The following is a 21740-nucleotide window of genomic DNA, read 5'->3' as shown; positions in this document are numbered from 1 at the left end:
TCTGACAATCTGGCTGAGTCGTCTAGTGAGTGCGTTCAGGGGATTAAAGATGAAAAATCTTTTGAAATTGTGCTCATATCGGTGGTCTCCCACGGTTTTAAAATCGTTTCAGATTTAAAAATCGTGTGGTGTGTGGCCGGCCTAAGTTTGTAATTGTTTTTTTTTTCAGATTGATAGGGGGACAGACAAGAATAATCAAGAATGCAGCCCAATGAAAGCTGCTTTTATACTGGAAGAAAGGAATCACAGACCAAATGTGGAAACCCAAAGTGTAGGTTTTGATTTACAGATTATAGTGGCGTAAGCGTTGCTGCAACACTAGACACCTGTATTGAATGTGATCAGCTAGTATCGTACTTTAATTACAGGATATATTCCCTGTGTAATCCTGCTTCCATTCTTCTGTTACCATGTGATACATGAGGATATTTTTTTTTTAAGAAGAGCCAGTATAAAAACAGGTCAACTTTTTAGCTTTTTGGAAGAAGTTCACTGCATGAAACTGCCGCCGGCCTGTTCTACATTTGATCTCCTAGAAGGCTGTGTGCTTCTCATCATTATGTGTTTACCTATGTACTTATGTATCCCATGAACATACTGTGTGAGCTGTGACAACAAACTTCACCTGCGAGACAGAAAAGTATTGTACTGGTAGTGTGTAGAAAGAACAACAAATTATGTAACCTTTGGTCAGAGCTAAGCTGTTTTCATTCTAAGTGCTTAGTGCTACAAGATTTTTATTCTCATTTTAACTACCTAAACACTGTGTTGGCTGTGATGTGTCACTCAAAAGTTGAAGCCTTAATGATAGCCATAGCTACATGCCAAATACGTTATCAATCTGACTGAAATCATTTTGATTGGAGATTCACACATCACATGGATGTGGAATAGGGTTATCTGATTAAGACAAGCATAAACATGCATCAGGTACTTTATCTGAATAAACCATGCTGAAATGAGCAGAAGAAGAAGAGGCTTCTCCTTCCTTTTAACAGATATAAAACTGTGCTCTAACTTAAAAGAAATTGATCTCTGTTCCTTATTAACACAATCTGCACAATGATATGTCCTTATATTGATAAAGTTCGACATGTTTCTGGCAACAACTCTCTCTCTGGAGAGAGATCCATTTCCAGCAGAACTGATGTTCCACTGCGTGTTTATTCTTCCATTAATATTTTTGGTCTAGTTTTGGGTTTGCATGCCACAATCATAGCGTATTGCTTCTGCTAACACTCTGCCTGAGTTGTAAACAAACACTGCTGTCCCTGCACCACATGTTTCTACTCTGCTTGTTCCCTCAATGCCTGCTAGAGAGTTCATTCTATTCTTCTCATCTGTGACTTTGTCTGTATTTGATTTTTTAAACAATACTTACATTATAAGGAGCACAAAACAAGTTTTTTTTGCTGTTCTCTCAAATTAAGCCCAGCAGTACGTTTTTCTTCTCTTGCAGTTGATCATGACTCATGACATGACTTGGTGAATCAAGAGAGCGCTTGGTGATCATAAGGGATCAAGTGTGCATATGGATATTGATCCAAACAACAGTTGGTATAAACTTCCCCTGTAGTTTGTGAAACCATTTCTTCCCCAATGGGCCAGATTGGATCAGAATCTTAAGACTATGTTTACATTAAGCATTTTTATTCTGATCAGGCTTTTATTCCAATTATTTGTCATGTAAACATAGCTAATTTTGCAGTCAGTTGTTTTTTTTGGAATCGCCATAAATCTGTTCAGACTGTCAACACAGTTTGTAAGAGATGACAAAGAACAAGCCTAGAAAAGCTAAGCCAGCGTGACAAAAGTCAAACTGGACTCTTAAGAGTGGTTCCAATTGTAGTCAGTTCTGGCTCCAAATACCAAGACAACAATAGTGAAAAGCAAAATACGAGGCTTCACAAATGGAGTCCAAACACATAATGGATGTAATCAAGTATACAATATGTCAACATCTTCTACAAAGTGGAATAAAACAATACCATGTGATGCACAAACTGGCTATCTATCAACTGAACAGAGCTAAAAGCAAGAAGCATAGACAGATACATGTTAAGGAGTAAACTCATTTTTAAATGGAACTTTCAAAAATAAAAAGCCCTTTCTCTTCATGACAGCTTTAAAGTATACCATAGAGATGCTTTTAGTTTTCTTTACTTTCAATATTCAGCTGCTCCTGCTGTATCTGACTTGAAGTTACTGATCTGAAATCCCAAAAAGATCCAAAAGATTAAAGAAGCACGATTTCACCTTGATGTGTTTTTGCTGCCAGGTTTTCAATAAGTGTAGGTGGAAACCTAGCCTCAACCAGCAACATCTTCCTCCGGAAAAGTTAATGGTCCTTGACGTGGGCTCTGCTGAAGTCATATTATATTGCATATTCACACAGAAATATGATTCCTGACTTCACAGAAGCATCCTACTCATGACTTGTTTATCACATTGCTGATTGTTTGTGGTGAAAGCAGATGCCTTTGTTGGTTCATAGTAGAGACAAGGTAATTCAGACATGACTGAGTTAAGTCATTATCGATGGCTTTAAAGGGCCGCTGTGTCATGTCTGGTCTACACATGAGACATCACCACAGAGGGAATGTCCACCGTGAAATGAGAGGGTGGATTCTGTTACACACAGTGGAGCATAAATGCAGTGTGAGGGAAGAGAGGGCTGGATAATGAAATTACTGCTGCTTTACGACCCTCTTTCACTGCCGTGCAAAGAGTGATGCAACACCAAAGTCCATCTAAAGCAGCACATGCACGCACAAAGAGCAGCCAGCAGAGCTTCCTCTGCCCTTTCAGCCTCAAAACAGGGATTCTGTCAACGTGGCAAACCTCGGAGTTCAGGCTTGACACAAATCCCAAACTAGGAGAGAAAGAAAGGGCCTCGGCCACAACTATACATTTCTTTTTCTCATACTTTCCCTCCTCCATCGACATCAGAGGGCTGGAGAGAGTCACTATGTCCAACTGCAGGCTGGTGGAGCCAAAGAAAACTTCCTCTGCAAGAAGAAGAGGGAACAGAGCAACTGAAGGAAGCTGTCACCACACTGATTTAAGAATAGCTCCAGGTAGGGTTTGTGTCAAAGAGAAAAAGAAAAGAGTACAGGATGGATACATACAGCAGAGAGAGGGAGAGGGAGCACAGGGAGACAGTACTTCGAAGCTTAGGCATGAAAAAGGAAAAAAACTGCTGCAGTCAGGAGAATTCCTCACTAACATCTGCTTCTCATTCCAACAATGGCGCCCTTTGATTCCTGATGCACACACAACGTGCAGCACCAATGCCGTCTCCATGTGCTTACTAACTGCATCCTCTGGCAGCATCCTAAAACCTGCACTCACTGTAATCCCTGATCTGGAGCTGATTGATGTTTGTACACAAGTCTAACTCAGCTAAGACAATTAGTTTGGTTTGTTTTCACCTGCTGTGAAGACTACAAGGGGGCATCAGTTCAATTCACACAGAGATGAATGATGGACTTGATCTACAGAGGAGAAATCTGCAACACTGGGCAACAATGTTTATCAGCAGGACAACAGAACACAACAGAATATTAAACTTGACAAATTTCCATAGAAATAAGTTTAAGAGCATATCGTGAACCAAGAAAGAACCTGTTAAAATTAAGATTGGATCTGATTCTAACAAGAAGTTGCTATGACAAAACTGTCACATTTGGCTCTAAATTACAGTGAATCCAAGTAAAAAATAGTTTTTACAAAACTTTTTTTTTTAAAACTCCCTATTTTTACACTACATCTGTGCTTGGTGTACTTACGCATTATTTCCAAATTTAAGGTCTTATTTAGACATCTCTATTTATAATCCTAGACATCCTGCAGCTAGATTTTGCATAAGACTACTGTGACAGCCAAATTTCTCCTCAAGGATAAATACAGTATTTCTGGTTCTAATTTTAACAAGATATCACTGGTAATATTTTTTAGTCCAATCATTTCATATTTGTATATGTATGATGTTTATAGATAAACTGATTGAAAAACTCAAGGCCAATGCGGCCAATGTTTTTAATAAAAATTTAGCCAAAAGCCAATGCCGATGCTTGTTTCATCATTTTTTTGCCGTGTTAAGTCCCAAACACAAAGACACAGTGGTATCATATGATTCACCTCAAGTGTCCACCCTAGTACACACCAGCAGCAGCACATCACTTCTCAAACTCCCCACCTCTTCCCTGTTTCTGAGTCTATCCACTGTCCTCCTCTATCTAATAAAGGCACGAAAAGGCCCAAAATATATCTTTAAAAAACAAACAAACAAACAAAAAAATTATTTATATATATATATATATATATATATATATACACACACACACACACACACACACACACACACAAACAACATAACTGATAAAGAAAGTCCACATAATTTGCCCTCTGGCAAAGAAGTTGACACTGAGCAACATGGATGTTAGACTGACGCAGCTGTGCATTCCTATTGATTACGTTTTTGGGGTTTTCACAGACTTTATGTTAAATATCTCAATATTCTTTATACCCTATGGTTAACTGAATATCTTTTTGTTTAGGCAGATTGGTCTGAAAAAAACAATACATCTCAATATTTCATTTTGAACACTTTGGATAAAGGAAGAGTAATTGTTTCTTCTCTGTGTCCAGTCTTCATTTATATATCAAAAAATATGTCATTGATTTTTCCAAGAGACTCTCTGCAAAAAGAACCAAGAAAAAGACAAAATGCAACAATATTAAGATCTTTATAACGAGAGAATTGGCCTAGAATGCCTAAGACTAGTATAAACTATAACAATTTCATAAACAATATTTTAAAAATTTTTTTAAACTTTGACAAGTCTAAGTAGCAAAAACTTTTCAGTAGAGTGTATGCCAAAGAAATGCAACCATAGCCTTCACAAATCCTGTAAACATTCTAAACTTCCATCTGACAGAGACAGACACAACCACAGCATCCAGCCATGTCACATTAATGCAATAAACATGCAACATTTTTGATTTTATCCTCTCTTTCTAGAGGAATAAAAAATTTCAAAATAAGCAGGGACTTCTTACCAAAAAGACAAAGCCTACTCTTATTTTATGTGAGCAGCCATATGGGAGGAAGCCTATTTCATGGGCTGCAGATGCTGACACGAACTGCCCTTGCTGAAAGGGCATGACTTTTACAAATGGTGCCAATGTCTGGATCCGAAGGGGGGAACTGCTCGTTCTGAATCTGCAGTTCGCTGCCAAGAGATCTGTTTATTCAGCTGATGAGAAATGCTGCTGAGCTGACGAGTAGCTCTAAATCACATCGCTCACAAGATGGCATTAGCCTTCACAGCGAGACTCCCCTCCTCTTCACTTTTTAACCCACTGATACAGTTAGAGGAGGGGCTGAGTGATACAACATAAACAGGAAAAGCATGCTAGTGGTCGACATGAATGACCACACAAACCTCAAATTCTAGACCGCCTAGAGTTCTATTTTGGATTCTGGTTTACTTGTCATGATGTTGGGAAGTGGCTGCTGTTATGGACCGGAAACAAGCAACTGCAGTTGGTAAATAAAGCTATTCTTTCCGCTTATATTTGACTTTCTCTGCTGTCAACAGACCAAAGATGGACTAAACAAAAACTGTGTCACTTGGTGATATTAATAGAGCCTAGAGGCATGTTTATCCACGCCCCCATAAATACCTGGATGCTGTGTGTGTATGTTTTTAGCCTTAAAGCCTAATCTCAGAGGCAGAGGAAAAACACACTGCACTATTTAAGACCCTGATTCCCATGATCCTTTGCCCATAAGATCATCTAGCAGATATTTGTGATGTCTAGTTCCATTGGGCTGGCAGGGAGGATAAACAGTCTGTTTCTGGCTCAGAGTCAAGCTAAAAGTCTGAGAACCTAAATCAGATTTTAACAACTAAAATCAAGCTGTGGAAATGCAGGATATGAATTATGGTAATTACCCACAACAAACACAAACCCAGGACTTTTTCATGCTGTAATATGAATATACTCACGTGGATCCAATATCCAAGCAGTAAGAGCCTGGATGTCCCCCCTTTATCAAATGTCACACTCATTAACCCATAAAGGTCAGGCCTGCACACAGCATGGTATTGTTGAGATGTTGCATAATTCACAGAGAAAACTTAAGGAATTGGATGGTGGGTGGCCCCAAGCCCAATCACAACTTTCATTATAAATGCCGCTAAATATTTAACATGCATTATCTGGGTTCATTGGAGAGGAAGTTCCCATTGTACAAGAGTTTTAAAGACCCTTCACCTCATTTGGCTTTTAGCTTTCAACCATAATTGTACCCATTATCAGAGGAATTTTCCTGTATTTAGAAGAGGAAATCCATTCATGCTTGATGACTCATTCTCCTTCTTGATGAGATAAATATGAAAGTGGCAGCAAAAGCCTTCAGCGACACCCTTAGACATCAACTTCTCAACTGCCCAACTTGAGCCATTGGGATTACAATTCAAGACTTGTGGCACAAGCCATCAGGGCAAAGAATGTAATGCAGAAATAGGAGTCATTACTCTTTCTTGGCAAAAGCTTAATGGGCAGTTGAAGGTTAGACCAAGGGTGGGAGTCTTTGGGAAAGTCACGATTCAACGGGATTCTTGGTGGTATGATTCAGTTCATAATCCAGTGAGGGTTTAAAGGCTCTAAAAGAATAAAAGGAGGCATTATTGTCAAGCTTCTAAACAAAAGCAAACCATTCACTCTCATCTGATTATCTGCAAAATGTTGCACATAAGAAAAATGAGCTGCTTGCTTGTAACAGTAGGGTTTCTATATCAGAAAGTGTAAAGTTAGATGTCTGGAAGTTATTTACAGTAGCAAATCATACCTAGAATCATAGACTCTAAATAATATAGGACGCTGCCTGAGTGAAATCAGTCTTTTAAAATCCAACTCACAGTGGCCACCATATTGAAAACGCTTTCTCAAGCAAACTTTGGATCAACACAGAAACAAAGACATCTCTTAAGCCTCAGAGCAAACAACTACATTATGCTGGCCTGCAGTTATATCAGCCATGCCGCTAATAATGCATAATTCAATATTCTTATTCAAATTAAAATTAATAGGTTACAGATCAGACTTCTGGTGCTTCTGCGGCCAGCCTCAAGTTGGCACTTCAGGAACAGCAGTCTTTTTGCACTTCTGCATTGGTTTAATTTTCCACTTCAGAGGCTGCTATTTGATTGGAATATCTAAGTAACACCACTTGCTGAATGATTTGCAATGTAGAAGTTGTGTTCTTCAGTTACAGGAAATGGAATTGTCTCACTATGCTGCTGTAAACCAGTTCATCGTTATCCCCATTGCTGTACAGCAACCTAACTCCTGAAAGGCATGATAAGTCCTTTTTTACATTTGCACAACTCCTGAAAGTGTCCTTAATTTTCTGGGTAGCCCCCTACTATTTTCCCCTAACCAACAGGCATGGCTACAGTTAAACCTACAGCTGTGAGGAACTTATGTGAACAAGAAATTCAGGAATTTTTTAGTTTGGGTAACCCTGAAATTTCATGCATTCTTGGGCATGTGTGAAAAGGGCTTTAGAGTTATCTACACTATGGTATTTATTAGCAAAACCTGGCAGATGATGCATATCATGGTAGAATACTTATCTCTGTCTCTTGATGCTCAAAGGATATGCTTTTTTCACATTTGATTATATCAGGATGCTGGATGCCAGTTAAAGTTAAACCATGAATCTTAAGTACTGGGATACTATAAATATTGCAGTTTGACAGCACATGTTAGTTTTATTTTCTTCTACTTACATACTAAAACAATAGTCAGCTCATACAGTAGAGGAAACAATGTAATATCATGGCTTAATCTCTTGCTATCTCTTAAACACTGCAACACAGTCCCTATCAGTTGTAAAACAATAATGGCATTGTGACTATTGATCCAGGGTGAAAAAACAAACTTTAAAATTGTCCAATAAATCACAACTCAATAATTCAATATTACAATGTACCACCTGTCTCTTTAGAACTGTCATTGTTAGACCTGCCTACCATAGATGTATTTATCCTTGCCTAATCTACAGCAGTTAAGAGCTTATTCATTTTTTGAAGTTGCACTGACAGGTGGTTAGCTTTCTATGGGTGATGGCTTGCAATGGAGCAATGCCTGAAAGCTAGTTCAGGCAGACATGCTGATTTCATGCATGACATGCATCACAATCAAATCACCTGACAAACATCCTCCCAATTCATTGGTTTATTTAAGCTGCAAGATTCCCGGTCCCTCCCTCTGCTCCTCAATCACCAGCTCTGCCTTGAATCAGTACTGCACTCCTATTTTAAACCCACCACCAGTCCAGCATCTACCTGTAGGCTCCAACAGAAAGGTTTAAGACATTATCTCATCACTCCTACAATTCTGCATGTAAAATAGTCTGCAAGGAATGAAGAGGTCTGAGCCTAATGCCACACACAAACATGTTATGCTTCTTTAATAAATGTTTAAACACAATCAAACATGAATAAATGGATGGAAATGTATTCATAAAATACATAAATGTATCAGTTAAAAAAGTCTATGAATAAAGTATCACAGAAAAGAATATATTGACAGAATACAAAAATAATCTACTGAAAGATGTGTGTACTTTGTTTCCACTTAAAAAGGGGTTTGGAATGTAGCTGAATTCTCAGAGAAAAACAGCTGAAGCTAAGTTACCTATATGGAAAAAAATGATTTCAACATTCACAACATCTGGCTTCCATGTGGCTCTTAGCAAAGAGTCAGAGCACACACATTTGCACACACACATACACTTCAAACCGCCGGCACAGCTAGACATGTTAGAACAGAGTCAGCAGTCGCTCCCTTCGCTCCCCGCCCAGCATTCAGGCTTGGACTGAGCATGAGTAACCCCACAAAGCTAGCAATCTGAGTGCAACACACCGCTAGAACATCAACCCAGCCATTACATTTGCTCAAAATAGTGCAAGTAGCTATGAAAGAGGGGGTTAAAAAAATGAACTGTAATTATAGCAAACCCAAACCAAGCCCTGTTGTTTTGTTTCAGGCAAAGATCTTCCGTTTTGAAAGAATTAAAAAGAATGTTTAAAGTGATCCAATCTGCTTCCAGAGCCAATCTTTTGTAACAAAGCTGCCTGCTATTGCTTACACTGTCACACCTGCGGAGAGTCACAAGATCCCACCTGTAGATATCTAAAACTTTTCTGAAATGGTAACAGCATGCAACTGTGTGATTTAACCTAGATTTCTTGTAGCTATGAAGAACTTTAACATCTTAAAATGGGTGTAAATCAAGAAAGAATTTCCACAAAATTTGGTCCAATAGTTTGTTGTGCAACATTACTTAAACTGGATTTGTAATTGGAATTAAAGCTGTTATAAAATGGGCTTTTAAAACATATTATTTAACTCTTAGTATCTTGTGCAGCTAACCCAGGACTGAGCCTAAGTCTCAGTAACACACCAACCTGCTGCCAATCCCCTCCAAAATCAACAAAATATCCTACAGGAAGCACTGAGAGCTGTTGTAAGAAGCGTGTGAGATAAGCTGATAATGTCCTCGGGGGGGGATGCTGGCAGGTTAAGTCTCTTTGGTCCACTTCCTTGAAAGGACTCGAGCTGCACTAGGAAGGCAAAGTAAGCAGAGGGGGAGAAAAACACAATCCAAGGAAAGGGGAGAAAGGGAGACAAATGCAGGAAGAACTGACCTATTTTTTCTGTGCATTTGAGACATAAATGTAAGGAGTCATGCAACATCCCTACAGTAAAAGAAAAGGCATGTCCATGTGCTCAAGACCCAGAAAATAACCTTGGTTTAATCATTAAAAACATACGCCTCCCTCTCCTGGGTTGTTCTTTACCTAAAATATTTCAAAGCTGGCTGATATGGAGTTTGCATCTAAAGGCATTGTAGCAGATAGTGTGGAGTGATATGAGCGGAAAGCCTTGGGCACCTGTATAACTTACACCAAGAAGACCATTTGACAGCACACAGTGGAGATAAAACAAGCAACAGGACAGTAACAGATAAAGTTTCTCCTTCTTCATGACAATGACAGTAATCTCATCCTCCCTCATAGCTTTGCGCCACCCTCAATCCTCAGTCACATTGTCTTGGCACTCAAAAATAAGGTTTCTTTTACATCTTATCTTACATCCATAAGGTTAAAGGCAGACTGAATGATGAATGTAAGGGTGAATTTGATAGGGAAGCTTCTCAAGTGCTGTGAAAATTTGCCCTTTGTTTATATTAGTGTTCCCCAGGTGGAATTTGCATTATGAGGAGACGATTATGTAAAAGCATTTAACAGGTTATCTTCAGTTACCGCTGTATAGCACTGCAGATAATTTCTTTTTCAGCTCAGGTGCTCTGTGTAACAGTTTTTGTATTCACAGCATAGTTTTAGCACCAGAGAAAGCCAGCCCCGAGGCTAAGGATTCAGATGAGCTTTTGATGTTGGAGTTTAAAACTGAGAAATAACACTGAAAAATTCAGTCAAAAAACAAACCCAGCTTTTGTTAAGATGAGAAATTATTCATTTCATATCAAAAACTGAATAGCATAACGAAGTTATATGCTCCAAAATGAGATGGCAACACAATTACTCATAAAAGGCTTAATGTGGGATGGGGGGATGTTACCTTGTGCAATTGTGGACCATCCCATTGCACATTCCAGCATAGATTCATCTATATGAGTCACCAACACAAACACACCAACCAGCTTTGTTCACACATTTCCTTTTTGTTTCCTACTCAAGCAATGCTCTTCCTGTCCAGACAGCACCTGCACCATTTCTCTGTCCCATTCAAAGTGTCATAGTCTCAAAAACATGCCTTGTTTTACATTGGTTTTCCTTCCCACAGCTGAGGCAAAGACCTATTTGGCATGTCCCAAGCTATTTGCTTGGGAACGGGCCACACAAGATAACGCACTGATTAACCTACCATGTGTACTGGATGAGTTTCAAGTGTTAGCAACCCTTGAAAGGGATCCTCTCACTTGACTGAACTTGCTTCTGCAGAGCAGACCTTGAGTGGGTTTGCACATTTAGTTGATACAACAATAATCAACTGCTATGTGTATACAGATTGCAAAAGTGTTACTAACAATACATTTAAAACTTCATTCTTACTCGGGTAAGGACATAAATGTGACAGGGTCATTAAAAAAACAGACTGCAAAGCACAAGTTCAGTTGACAAAGCATCTCCTCTGCCCTTGTACCTTTGAGCATAACATTATGTCATTAGATGCTTTTGGGAGTTCTCAACCCTGAGCAGTGAAGTACCTGGAAACAGGATAATGTTGCCCAAACACTGCCCACAGTCTGAGTTAAACTTTGATGGAAAGACGGGATGATTCCAATTGCCCCCTTTCCTTGTAATCCTCTTGTCTAATATTAAACAGAGGGGGGATTTTTTACATTCCTGAATACTGGGAAAACAAGTTTTCAGTTCTCTCAGAAGGAAGCAAATGGGGTTCTGTAGCTCCAAACAGGACTGGTTAGCACAGGTTACACATTACACTGTGCTACTGAAGGCATCTTTGCTTCCTTGTTGTGCTGTTTAAGGATGTGCTGGGCATTTAATGGCATGGCAACTCGACACCAATAATAGAAGAGGAACTACTGCTACCTTTCTAGAAAACGTGCTGCTTCTTAAACGTGAAAATAAATTCGAAATTTAAACCATGAGCTAACTTTTTCATGAGGTACCAGGTTAGTGTTGTGGCAGCGAATAAAGTCCAGCAGGGGTACTTGGTAATGTTTCAACACGATGGAGGAAAGTCAGGAAACATTCAAAGTAAGCTTCCTCTGTGTATTTGCCACAAACTTCTGTTTCATATTAAGCGAAATACCTCAGCTAACTGAATAAACTCGACACGGTTACTCATGTTTCGTGGCTACGGTCCCTGTAAAATATCCTGGCAGCATCACCGTAAGTAAAGCAGCACAACTTTACAGTCCCCTTTTTGCTTTTAACCCGCTTTGAACACTTGTTTTGGCCATTTCAAACATAAAACTGCAAAAAAACTTCTTAATTTTGAACATTTAAATTATTCAAACCATAAGAGTGACGTCACCGACGTTAGTAACCGTTAAGATTCCTGGAGTGACGAAATTAAAACGGATCAAGACAGTCAAAGCATCTTGCTAGGAAAGCAACACTCACCTTTTGATAGGAAAACAAGTTATTCCTGCTTCCAAAAAAGTTAATCCGAATGGTTTTCTAAATGTCTGGAACCAAACAAGAAGGTAGGAAATATCCACAGTTTGGGAAAGACTTCAGTAAGTTTCAGAGATGAGTCGTCGATCTGCCGCCTTCAACGAGAGCCACATTCTGTCCTGACTGGAGCAGTAATAAGTTGAGAGGAGTACATGTGCGGTTAGTGGAAGCATTACGGGGGGAAGCGGGATGAAGGTTAAGACTTTGTCGTTACAATGATGAACGACTGGTCAGATAATAAATACATTATTTTATACTTTACTCTAGTACTTAATAATTTACTTCAGCCCATTTTAGTGTGCTTGTATGTGCCATTAATTACAAGAGTTGCCTTGATACTAGAAGTGCGCCCCCCTTAAGGAATTCCAAGTTGGTATCGCCCACGGCTGCCTCTCATTCCATTCCTCCCGACTGTGCCGTACTGGAGCTCTGCCGCATTAAATTTGGAAGTTGACGGGGAGAAATAGTAACGGCGTCGACCGTATGTACCCAAAGAGTTGTCGGTGAAAATAAGTTGTGTGATGTAGGGCAGTTTAAATCAACGTTCTCTCTGACACCCAGCAGCTGGGTGTCATTTATAAGCCTTATTTTCGAAGAGGAATGCACTGAGAATAGCAATGTAAACAGTCTTCTAATAGGAGTAATAGGAGGTTGCAGTGACTGATGTGTTAGCACTAAAATGACCACAAGGCAACCTGAACATGACTTTGACTTTGACTAACAATATGACAGCAGATTAACTAGTTTGTTGGGAGAGTCAAAGCAATCAGATAAACTGCCTTAATTTAAAGTCCGTAAGATAAAGTAGGATCTACTAGTAATGTGCCATTCATGAACGAGCTGGCACAAAGCACAAACAAAAAGATCCCAATCCCGTTTGAGAGTCTTCTTGAATACATCATATTTACAGGAGATGGTATGTTTTGAAAAATGACTAAATTATATTTTCCATTGATTGATAAATTAAGCATATTTGGAGTAAAATACCAGCGTAGACATCAGTCATGTCATGACATTGCCAAATCAGTCAGGTCAAATGAAGCCAAACTGGTCACCAAGTGACTTGGCTCTACTTGATTTGACTTGGCATGGCAGCCCAGTGGTGCAAGGGTTTCGCTTTTCCATCACAACAGAGATACCCGTTTGAGAGAGAGAGATTTTGAGTTGATGACACATTTTGAGTTGATTTTGCAAAATAGCTGTGCTTCAGGTAGCATTGATTTGTTCGGCCATAAAAAGAAGAGGCATTATTTGGTTTCTACTTCAAAGTTTCTTCTTCTTTTATTGGTCATTCTGCAGGTATTTCAAAGTTTGGTGGAGCAGTCGCTGCTTGAACATGTCTGCAAGGCGTCCCTGAATGATGATGAACCGCTGTGATGTCACTGCAGCGAGTCAAGACGGGTGCACTTAGGTCCTTCTTCAGAGTAGGACCATTCTGGGTATGGCTTGGCATTGCCTTGCACAGTCAAACTGGTGATGGAAAAGTAAATCAGCACAGCTTGGTTTGGATTGGCATGGTCAAAAGTCATTGTGGAAAACCCTATTAGTGAGCTGAGCCAAATGACCCAGATCACCTAAAAGAGCTGGAATTCCCATCACTAAATGGACATTCATTTATCCATTTTACTTATTTTAATCATGATAACAAGCACATTTTAGTCATTTTATAGATTTCAACTTATTTCTCCTTATATGTAGATAACAACGCTGTTTTCCCTAACACAGGTAATAGGTGAAATTCAGTTGTTTTCTCAAGATTTGTCATAGATTAACTTGATTAAACTGGTCTTGCTATCTCAAGATAAAAACTTGTAACCAGCGAATGTATGTCCACCTCAAAGCCTCCACAGTGTTCAAAAGAGGTGCCAACAAAAACAATGAAATTCTTATAATAATGACAAGTTTATTTGTTTATGTGGACAAGAGTTTAAAAAGTGCTTTGACATGCAAATGTATTGACATGTGCTCTAACTTGCATCTTATTTCCAACCCTTCTTCTGGTCTTATTTTAGTATAGCCAGGAATAATATCAAAGCCACTGACTCATTTATGACCCCAAATAATCAGGCTAGAAAGCAGACCTCTTTTAAACCACTCATGTTTTTGTGCGGCTCTCTTCTAATTAAACTCATATAGCCAAAAAAATAGCCTACTTAGTGGGAAAAGAGCGTGGGAATCCAAGAGGATGATACTGAAGTAGTACAAACATTATATAAGTTGGACAGATGTATGGCTCTGAGTTGACTCCAGCTGTGCCTACTTTATTTCCATGTTTATTAAGAAAAAAAATCATTGTACACTGGACTTTTATGTTTGATCCTAAAGCCTCCCTTTCCCCCTCGAGATGTCACAGGTTTAAAAGTGGGGAGAGCCCCTTATAGTTGACATGGTGACCTGTAATCAGTGCTTGGGGGCCCCTGGATTCTGCTCCCACTGCTTGTCAAAGAGAAAGAAATGAAGTGCCAAACATGAAAAGGGGTGCGGAAGTGTGCCTGGTCAAGCCAGGCTAAAACCCCCTCTAGGCCCAGATTGTACACGGCTTTGATGTGACATCAGAAAGGGACCTGTGAACAACAAAGCTACCCAGAGACCATTATCCACCAAAAGCAAAAACTGACGACCACAAATCCCCAATCCTTGGATCAGACACTGAATTGATCAGGTTACTGTCATGTTTGCAGTCAAAGGTACTCCCCACGTTATTCTTTCTGCTCTCCCTCCCTCTCCAACCTTCGAGTGCATCATCCCTGTCCTGATTTGATTAGCTGTCTCTGTCCAGGCTGGAAGTGCAGCAGGGAACAGGTTGGGCTCTTTGTTGTTGCGCTATCTGACTAATTGAAATGACTCCCTCTGTGATTCTGTCTCCCCAGGGGAAGATGAGTACCAGACCCTCCCCTCCTCCCGACTCCCACTGGACTTCTACCATCACGGAGAATCCTTGCCATTAGCCTTTTCCTTCAGCTTAATGTGACACATGCAGCATCTACAACCCCCAAAAGCAAGGTAGAAGCAACATAACATGATGTTCTCACACAAGCTGTTTTTGTTTTGCACACTGTTAAACCAGATTTAAAGTTTTAGAGTAATTCACCTGTAAGCTATTTATTGTAAACATTTGCAAATACCACAAACACCCTGAGAGATTTTCCTTTGTGTATTGTTAAAGTCCTTGAGGGTTCAGATATTGTTCATGTGACTGAAACTAAAACAATAATGCAAAATTTATGCAGGCATCCAAAGTTCAACTTGAGAACTATTATTGTTCGGCTTTTTATTTCAAAACAAAGCCCCTTTAGAGCTCTTCTGACATCCTCAGTGCCTTCTATTTCAATTATTCTACATGAAGGTGAAGCCTAACTAAATGCCAGCGAAGTCTGAGCTGTGGTTAAGGCTTGAAGAGGCCATTTGAAAGGACAAAGGTGTGTTGAACTCTGCTGAAATAGGCAGGGATATGACCCCTCTGAGCTCCTATAAGACCGTTTTTCTGTTTGACTACTACATCATATACCAAAAAATCCACAAATAAGAAAGCAAGCTGCAAACTGGTTGTATGCTGAATAGTGAGAACATGATTAGCTCTGTACACTTTGAGCATACAACATCACATAACCTGTGTTTCCTCATCTGTCCATTATGCATGCATGGATTGTGCTCTAGCACATGGCCTAGAGGGGTCTGGCTAAGACTGTTCATTTCTGATAGCCCCTCTCACAGACAGTTAATTTGAGACCCTGTATATCGTAGAACAGAACTACCAGAATTTGCCAGTACAAAGTATTTCCAGTTTTAGATGAAAAAAAAAATATTCATGAACAAAGTCTGGAAGTAACATTCATGAAATAACCACATTGCTAGCATTACGAACTAAGAAACCTTTTATAAATATAATGGAGCAGAAGGTCAGGGCTCTAATCCAGGATTAAATTATGCATAGATCCATTTTAGAAGTAGTTGAATGGACAGTGGCTTGCTTTAGCTTTGTCTATTCTAGCTGCTTAATTAACGTTACTACATATGCCAGTGTAGCTAGGTTAGTTTTAGCAACGTGAGCTTTAGCAAACATAGCTAAAGTTATGTAGCTATGTAAATAACGTACCTACGTAGCTTACATAGCTGCTTTGTGAGCTTCACTTTAGCTACGTTAACTACATTAGCTAAGTGCTATTTTAGCTACATTATCTATGGCTGTAGCTGCTTTGTGGGCTTAGCTTCAGCTATTTTAGCTACTTTTGCTACATTTGCTATGTAGGTTATGCAGCAAATGGAGCTATATAAGCTACACTTGCTGCGTTGGAATGTTTTCATTGAGGACGAGCTTTTTTTCCTGTAAGCAGACTATTTACTCAGCTTTGTCAAACATTTTGTTAGCAGGTTTTGCAGGTTAAGTTTGTAACTTAACTTCTGGTATCCTAACCCTTACCTTAACCCTTAGCCTAATTCTAAATGGACGTTGAATCCAATTTTATTTTGAAAGTTTCCTAGTGTATCTCTGAGAAATACAACACCTCAGATGAACAGTTGTGAGAGTGGCTGTCAGTGGGCTGCAGCGTACTACATGGTGAACACCCAGTCCAGTTTAAGACCTGTTGAAATGTAGACATGCAGAACTTATCACCCAAAACAGCATTATCAGGGTATGGCAGTCCAACTTTGAGAACTTCTGATCTAATTTTGGGTGGACTTAAATGCATGCATGAATTCAAAAGTCCCATTCACATTCAAATAACACATTAAAATGAGGTCATGCTCTCATTTGGTGTTCCATGTCTCCATTAAGGTAATAGCTTTTTTCTGCCTTACCAAAGAGAGAAATATATGTATTTGTTGTTATAGCTTGTGCACAGTGGGGTTTTCAAAGGTTATTGAAAGAGAAACAGTAACGTTGCCATAAAGTTAGGAGTAAATGACTGTCTCATTTATCATTGTAAGGCATAATATAGAAATATCCCTTTATAACAGCTAAGTGCTGGGTCATACTCTAACAAAACTGCTTTGTGCTGAATGTTGTCCAGCTTGACAGGCAATCTAATAAGTCCATAGATGCTGCAAAGAGTCCCACTTTGAGGTTTAATGGCTTCAAAGAGAGGCTGTCATGGTGCTTTAATAAGGAGATAACAGCACACAGTTTTCAGCCACTTCTTAAAGCTTCTGTGAGGAATTTTTATCTGGCTATAAAACAGACAAAAACTTATGCTAAAGCATCTATATGACCTATAAAGCAACCAAGACCATCAGATTAAAGAGTCATTATTATAATGTTGTGGTTTTTATGTCTATAACTTGCTGCTGTGGGGTAGGTGTCAGACTATGTGCGTGGTGAACAAACAGCCTTTTTAAACATTTTCTGATTTTTTTTAAGGTATATTTTTTGGGCCTTTTATGCCTTTATTGATAGTGGTGGACAGTGGATAGGAAAAGGGATGAGAGAGACATGCAGGAAAGGAGCCAGAGTTGAACCTGGGCTGCCCACAACTAAACCACTAGGCCATCTGCACCTCTTTAAACAGTTTCTGGAGAAAAAAAAACATTTCATGAGGGATAGATTTGACTGTGAAAAGCATTCTTGTTGTTTAAAATTTAGGTCTCTGTTCTGTGAATTTCAGGTTCCCCTTGTAAAAAATCTGGCATGTAGTGCTTTTATTTTGAAAGCAGAAAAACAGAAGTGTGATGGTTTGAATTGACAAGCTCTTGATGGCATCTCAAGTCAAAGCATTACACATTTCAGACACAGGTATGGAGTTTATTTATCCACAGTTATATCCATGGTGTAAGAAGCAGGATTAGAGAAATATAAAGAGAAAAAAATAAGAAAAAATTCTTGTCTGATGCTCCTGGTACCTTGTCATCTCCCTCTTTCCTTGTTCCTTGTCCGTATGAACAGGAAAACTGGGCAACAGGGGAAAAACAGCGTGCTTTGTCTCTCAGTCCCACAACAGGAATCAGTTAAATCATTTTGTCCCTGAAACTCACTTGTTTCATGTGCACTTTAGACAAGCTGTTGCACATGCTCAGATAAAATACACCTCTATTCACAGGGAGCGCCAAAATCAGTACACACTGAAAGTTCCAAAACTGTGAAGACAAGAAAATTTTGTTTTTACATGAGAATTAAAGGAATTAGTTACACTGAAAATGAAAATGGACATCAATTGAGGGGTGATTTAAATCTTTGCTTGATTAGATTCATGCATAGATGGTTTTGGTGGTCAAAAAAGGGACAGTACAGTATGTAGGGAGGGCCTTATTCAACAGGAAGTCAAGGTAAAAGAGCCTTGTAGTATTATCCCTGCAGTTTAAGGGGTTTTGCTCGTAAAAATACAAATAAAAGCATAAGAAAACAGACACAAGTAGGTTGTAGTGTGTGGACAGAGCTGTATGAGTTGTGGAGGGGTCAGCTGGAGAGATAGGGCTTGGGCCTGGATGATGGTCATAAGGAGGCCAGAGCAGTTCAAGGCCAAGGTGGACCAGGCAGAGTGCTGAACCAGCATGTGCTCCTACATCTGACCTGACATGACAGGGGTGTCCTGTTAACTTTTTAAAGATTTTCTGTGGCATCCGCATTACTGCAGTTCATGATATTCAGACACAAGTGCAGTGCAGTTAGAGTTATTGGGTTCTGAGGGTGTTGTAATCCATTTCCCAGACTTACTGGAAGTGTTATTTTGTCTGCATACCACAATAAGTATGCACACTTGATATTTGAACTTCACGGCCCTTTTATTAGTTTTCCCGCTTTGCCTGCTAAAGAAAGCCTGTAAATTGCCTCAGCTTAAATCTGACAACAAGCATGTGTTTGAGCTTGGACGTGAAATCTAAGAAGCCGCGCATTCAATCACATCGCTGCAGATGTTGTTTAATCGTTGCCATTTGGTGCTCCGTTATGTAAGGATGCATACCAATGTGACTGAACAATGTCGGGTCAAAGGTAGAGGAAGCTTCTCAGACTTGTAGCGCCAGATCAAACAGTAATGTCTGAAAAATTAAGCTGGATATGTTTATTTGATGTCCTTTTTTCCTGAAAGAGTTTAAACGTCTCAGGCAAAAAGGCAGATGGCGGGTCAGTTGCATGAAATCCTTGACTCAATATTCTCACCCCTGAGGGAAATATCAGGGAAAAAGGGGAGTGATATCTGCTCGGAAGAAAAATTAGGAGGCATTACGAGGAGCTGAAGGCCTCAAGGTGCACTCTAGTGTATAGTTATCCTTTTGGAGTGCAATATTAAAACAGATCTCTTTAAAGTTTTAAGAATGAACTTCCTCATCCCGCAATATTCTAAGGGAAAGTGCTGCTATAATTCTGAAGCCCTGGTGTGCTGTAAAGTTAGCTGATAAACAGTACTGTAGAAGCAGGCTGAGCTCCCTGAGCTCTACAGGCAGGCGGGCAGATGAGAGCACTGATCTAAGTTATTGTGCCAAAGCCTCCTTCAGATCCTCCCCATTAATTTCTCTGTGGCACCAGTTATGGTACTGTAAGCAGAAATAATGGAGCAGAGATTTGACAGCTTGTTATATTGTCTAATTATTATACACTCAAGACTGTTTTGTTGCCGCTTTGATACTAAACGCCAGCAATTCCCTCACATTTCCCTCTAGATTTAAGCATTGTTTGTTCTCATTTTTACTACATTGTGATTCACAGACAGCCTTTTAAAAAAATCATTGTTTAGCTGAAACAATCGCAGCTGTATTGCTGACACAAAAGAGCCAAACATTCATGGCTAAAACAAGTCATAAACACATCTGCGCCATCACAAGCTTGTTTCTCATTGTGCTTCATAGTGACGGAAAGAGAGAGAGAGTGACAGAGGAAAACATAAAGAAAGAAAGAAAGTGGGAGAGTAATGTGGGGGGTGGAGGAGTGCGAGTCACCAGATGGTACAGTGAAAAGAATACACAATGGTAACACAACACTGGCTTCATTCATTGTGCTTATGTAAGCTTATACTGTAATGGTATATGCAGCATCACTGTCGAAGAAGATAAAGTATGTTATGTATGAATACACAGAAACAATAGACCGGCATTCCTCGAGTGTCCGGGGAATATTCAGCTAATATTTGGACTTAATCATTAATTATACTGGAAACTGCTGTAAGATTACAGAAGCATTTTTAAAATCCTCTATATTTGTTGTAGCCCTGTAAGACCTACGGGATGCACCGGCGCTCCCAATGCATTTCTGTTTTTAACCGTGGGTAGAACTGCAACCAAAAGAGATAGAGCAATAATTCCTTTTGCATATTAAACCAGAAGAGTAGCACAAACATATCACCCATTCAGTGAGTCCCAGAGTATTGTTTCCTTCCTGACATATCCTTCCTTCTTTTGCAGAAATATAGTAAAAAACACACACATCAAAAAAAACTTACTATGATATGATCCAGACCACTGCCTTTCACAGCACTTCCTAGTTTACGAGTATGTGATGATGTATGATGATGTTTTGTCTGCACGACACCTGTCGCGTTGTTTTCTTGCAGGTCACAAGTCACACTCATTGTTTCAACATGGTGTTCTGAAAACATGGATGCTCAAAAGTATCTGGCACACTTAGAGACTTGATTGCACTACTGTGAATAGTACTTTTCATAAACAGGCTGTCTTTTTCCAAACTGAGCAAAATTTCACTTTATCTTCGTTTTTGCCTTCTATGATAGGCCATAAAGGGACATGGACTCTAGAGCAGTGGTTCTCAACTGTTCAAGCATCAGGACATTATGAGAAATCAACTCCATAATTTTTAAAAATGTTCAACCACTCAAATTAATTTCATTAAAATGTTGCTGTTTGGGCCCTAAATGAAAAAGAATGACTAAATAAAGAGAAAGGATAAAACAAACTGTTTTAAAAGCATGGATTGGTATGGAAGGGCATGCATTTATGTTTAATTTCCACCATTTTCCCAAGACAACATAGAAATTTGGCAATCTCTCGAGGAACATCCTCATTATCTTGGGAAAACCAGCTTCATTTTCAAGGAGAAAAGGAAAGAAATAAGTTGAAATGTTAAAAAAAGACCAGCATTTACTTGTAATCACTGACAAACCTAAAAAATATGAATGTACTTAAAGCCTCAGTTCATCATAGACCTTTTTCCACATTTTTATCCTGGCATATGTGTGCAACCCATTGGAAACAGCATCCCGACCCACTCTTGGTCCCACCCCACCAGTTGAGAACCACTGCTTTAGAGGATATTCCATGTTCATATATTGAGGGAATGATTGTACATTGGTCAAAAGCCCAGTGAATGGTCTGTCCCAAGACGTGATCTATCAGCATGTATATGTTGTATCAGTAGCATTGGTGCTAGCCTTCTTGCTATTATTCACCTCCTATTGGAGCTAATATGTTTGTTAACATGTTATTGTTGTGTTTAAATGTTCCCCAGAAATTTGTCTCAATTTATTCTCAATTTCTGGCTTCCTCACTTTAGTCTAGATCATTGCATGGGTGTAAAATAGGGCTGGGAAATTAATCAAAATTTAGATTAAA

General features: G+C 39.3%; 1 protein-coding gene across 1 annotated transcript in view; it reads right to left on the bottom strand.

Annotated features, from left to right (window-relative positions):
* frmd6 (FERM domain containing 6) overlaps positions 1-12356 on the bottom strand; it is a 37021-nt gene extending 24665 nt beyond the window's left edge. Inside the window, exon 1 of the mRNA XM_041812457.1 lies at positions 12192-12356. The gene's annotated coding sequence lies outside the window, so the exon portion shown is untranslated. The remainder of the gene's footprint in view (positions 1-12191) is intronic.
* Between the last annotated feature and the right edge of the window lie 9384 nt (positions 12357-21740).

The sequence above is a fragment of the Cheilinus undulatus genome, linkage group 18 (genome assembly GCF_018320785.1).
Source record: "Cheilinus undulatus linkage group 18, ASM1832078v1, whole genome shotgun sequence".
Taxonomy (NCBI): Eukaryota; Metazoa; Chordata; class Actinopteri; order Labriformes; family Labridae; genus Cheilinus; species Cheilinus undulatus.
Note: the sequence above shows the minus strand (reverse complement) of the source record. Positions and strands in the feature narration are given on the sequence as shown.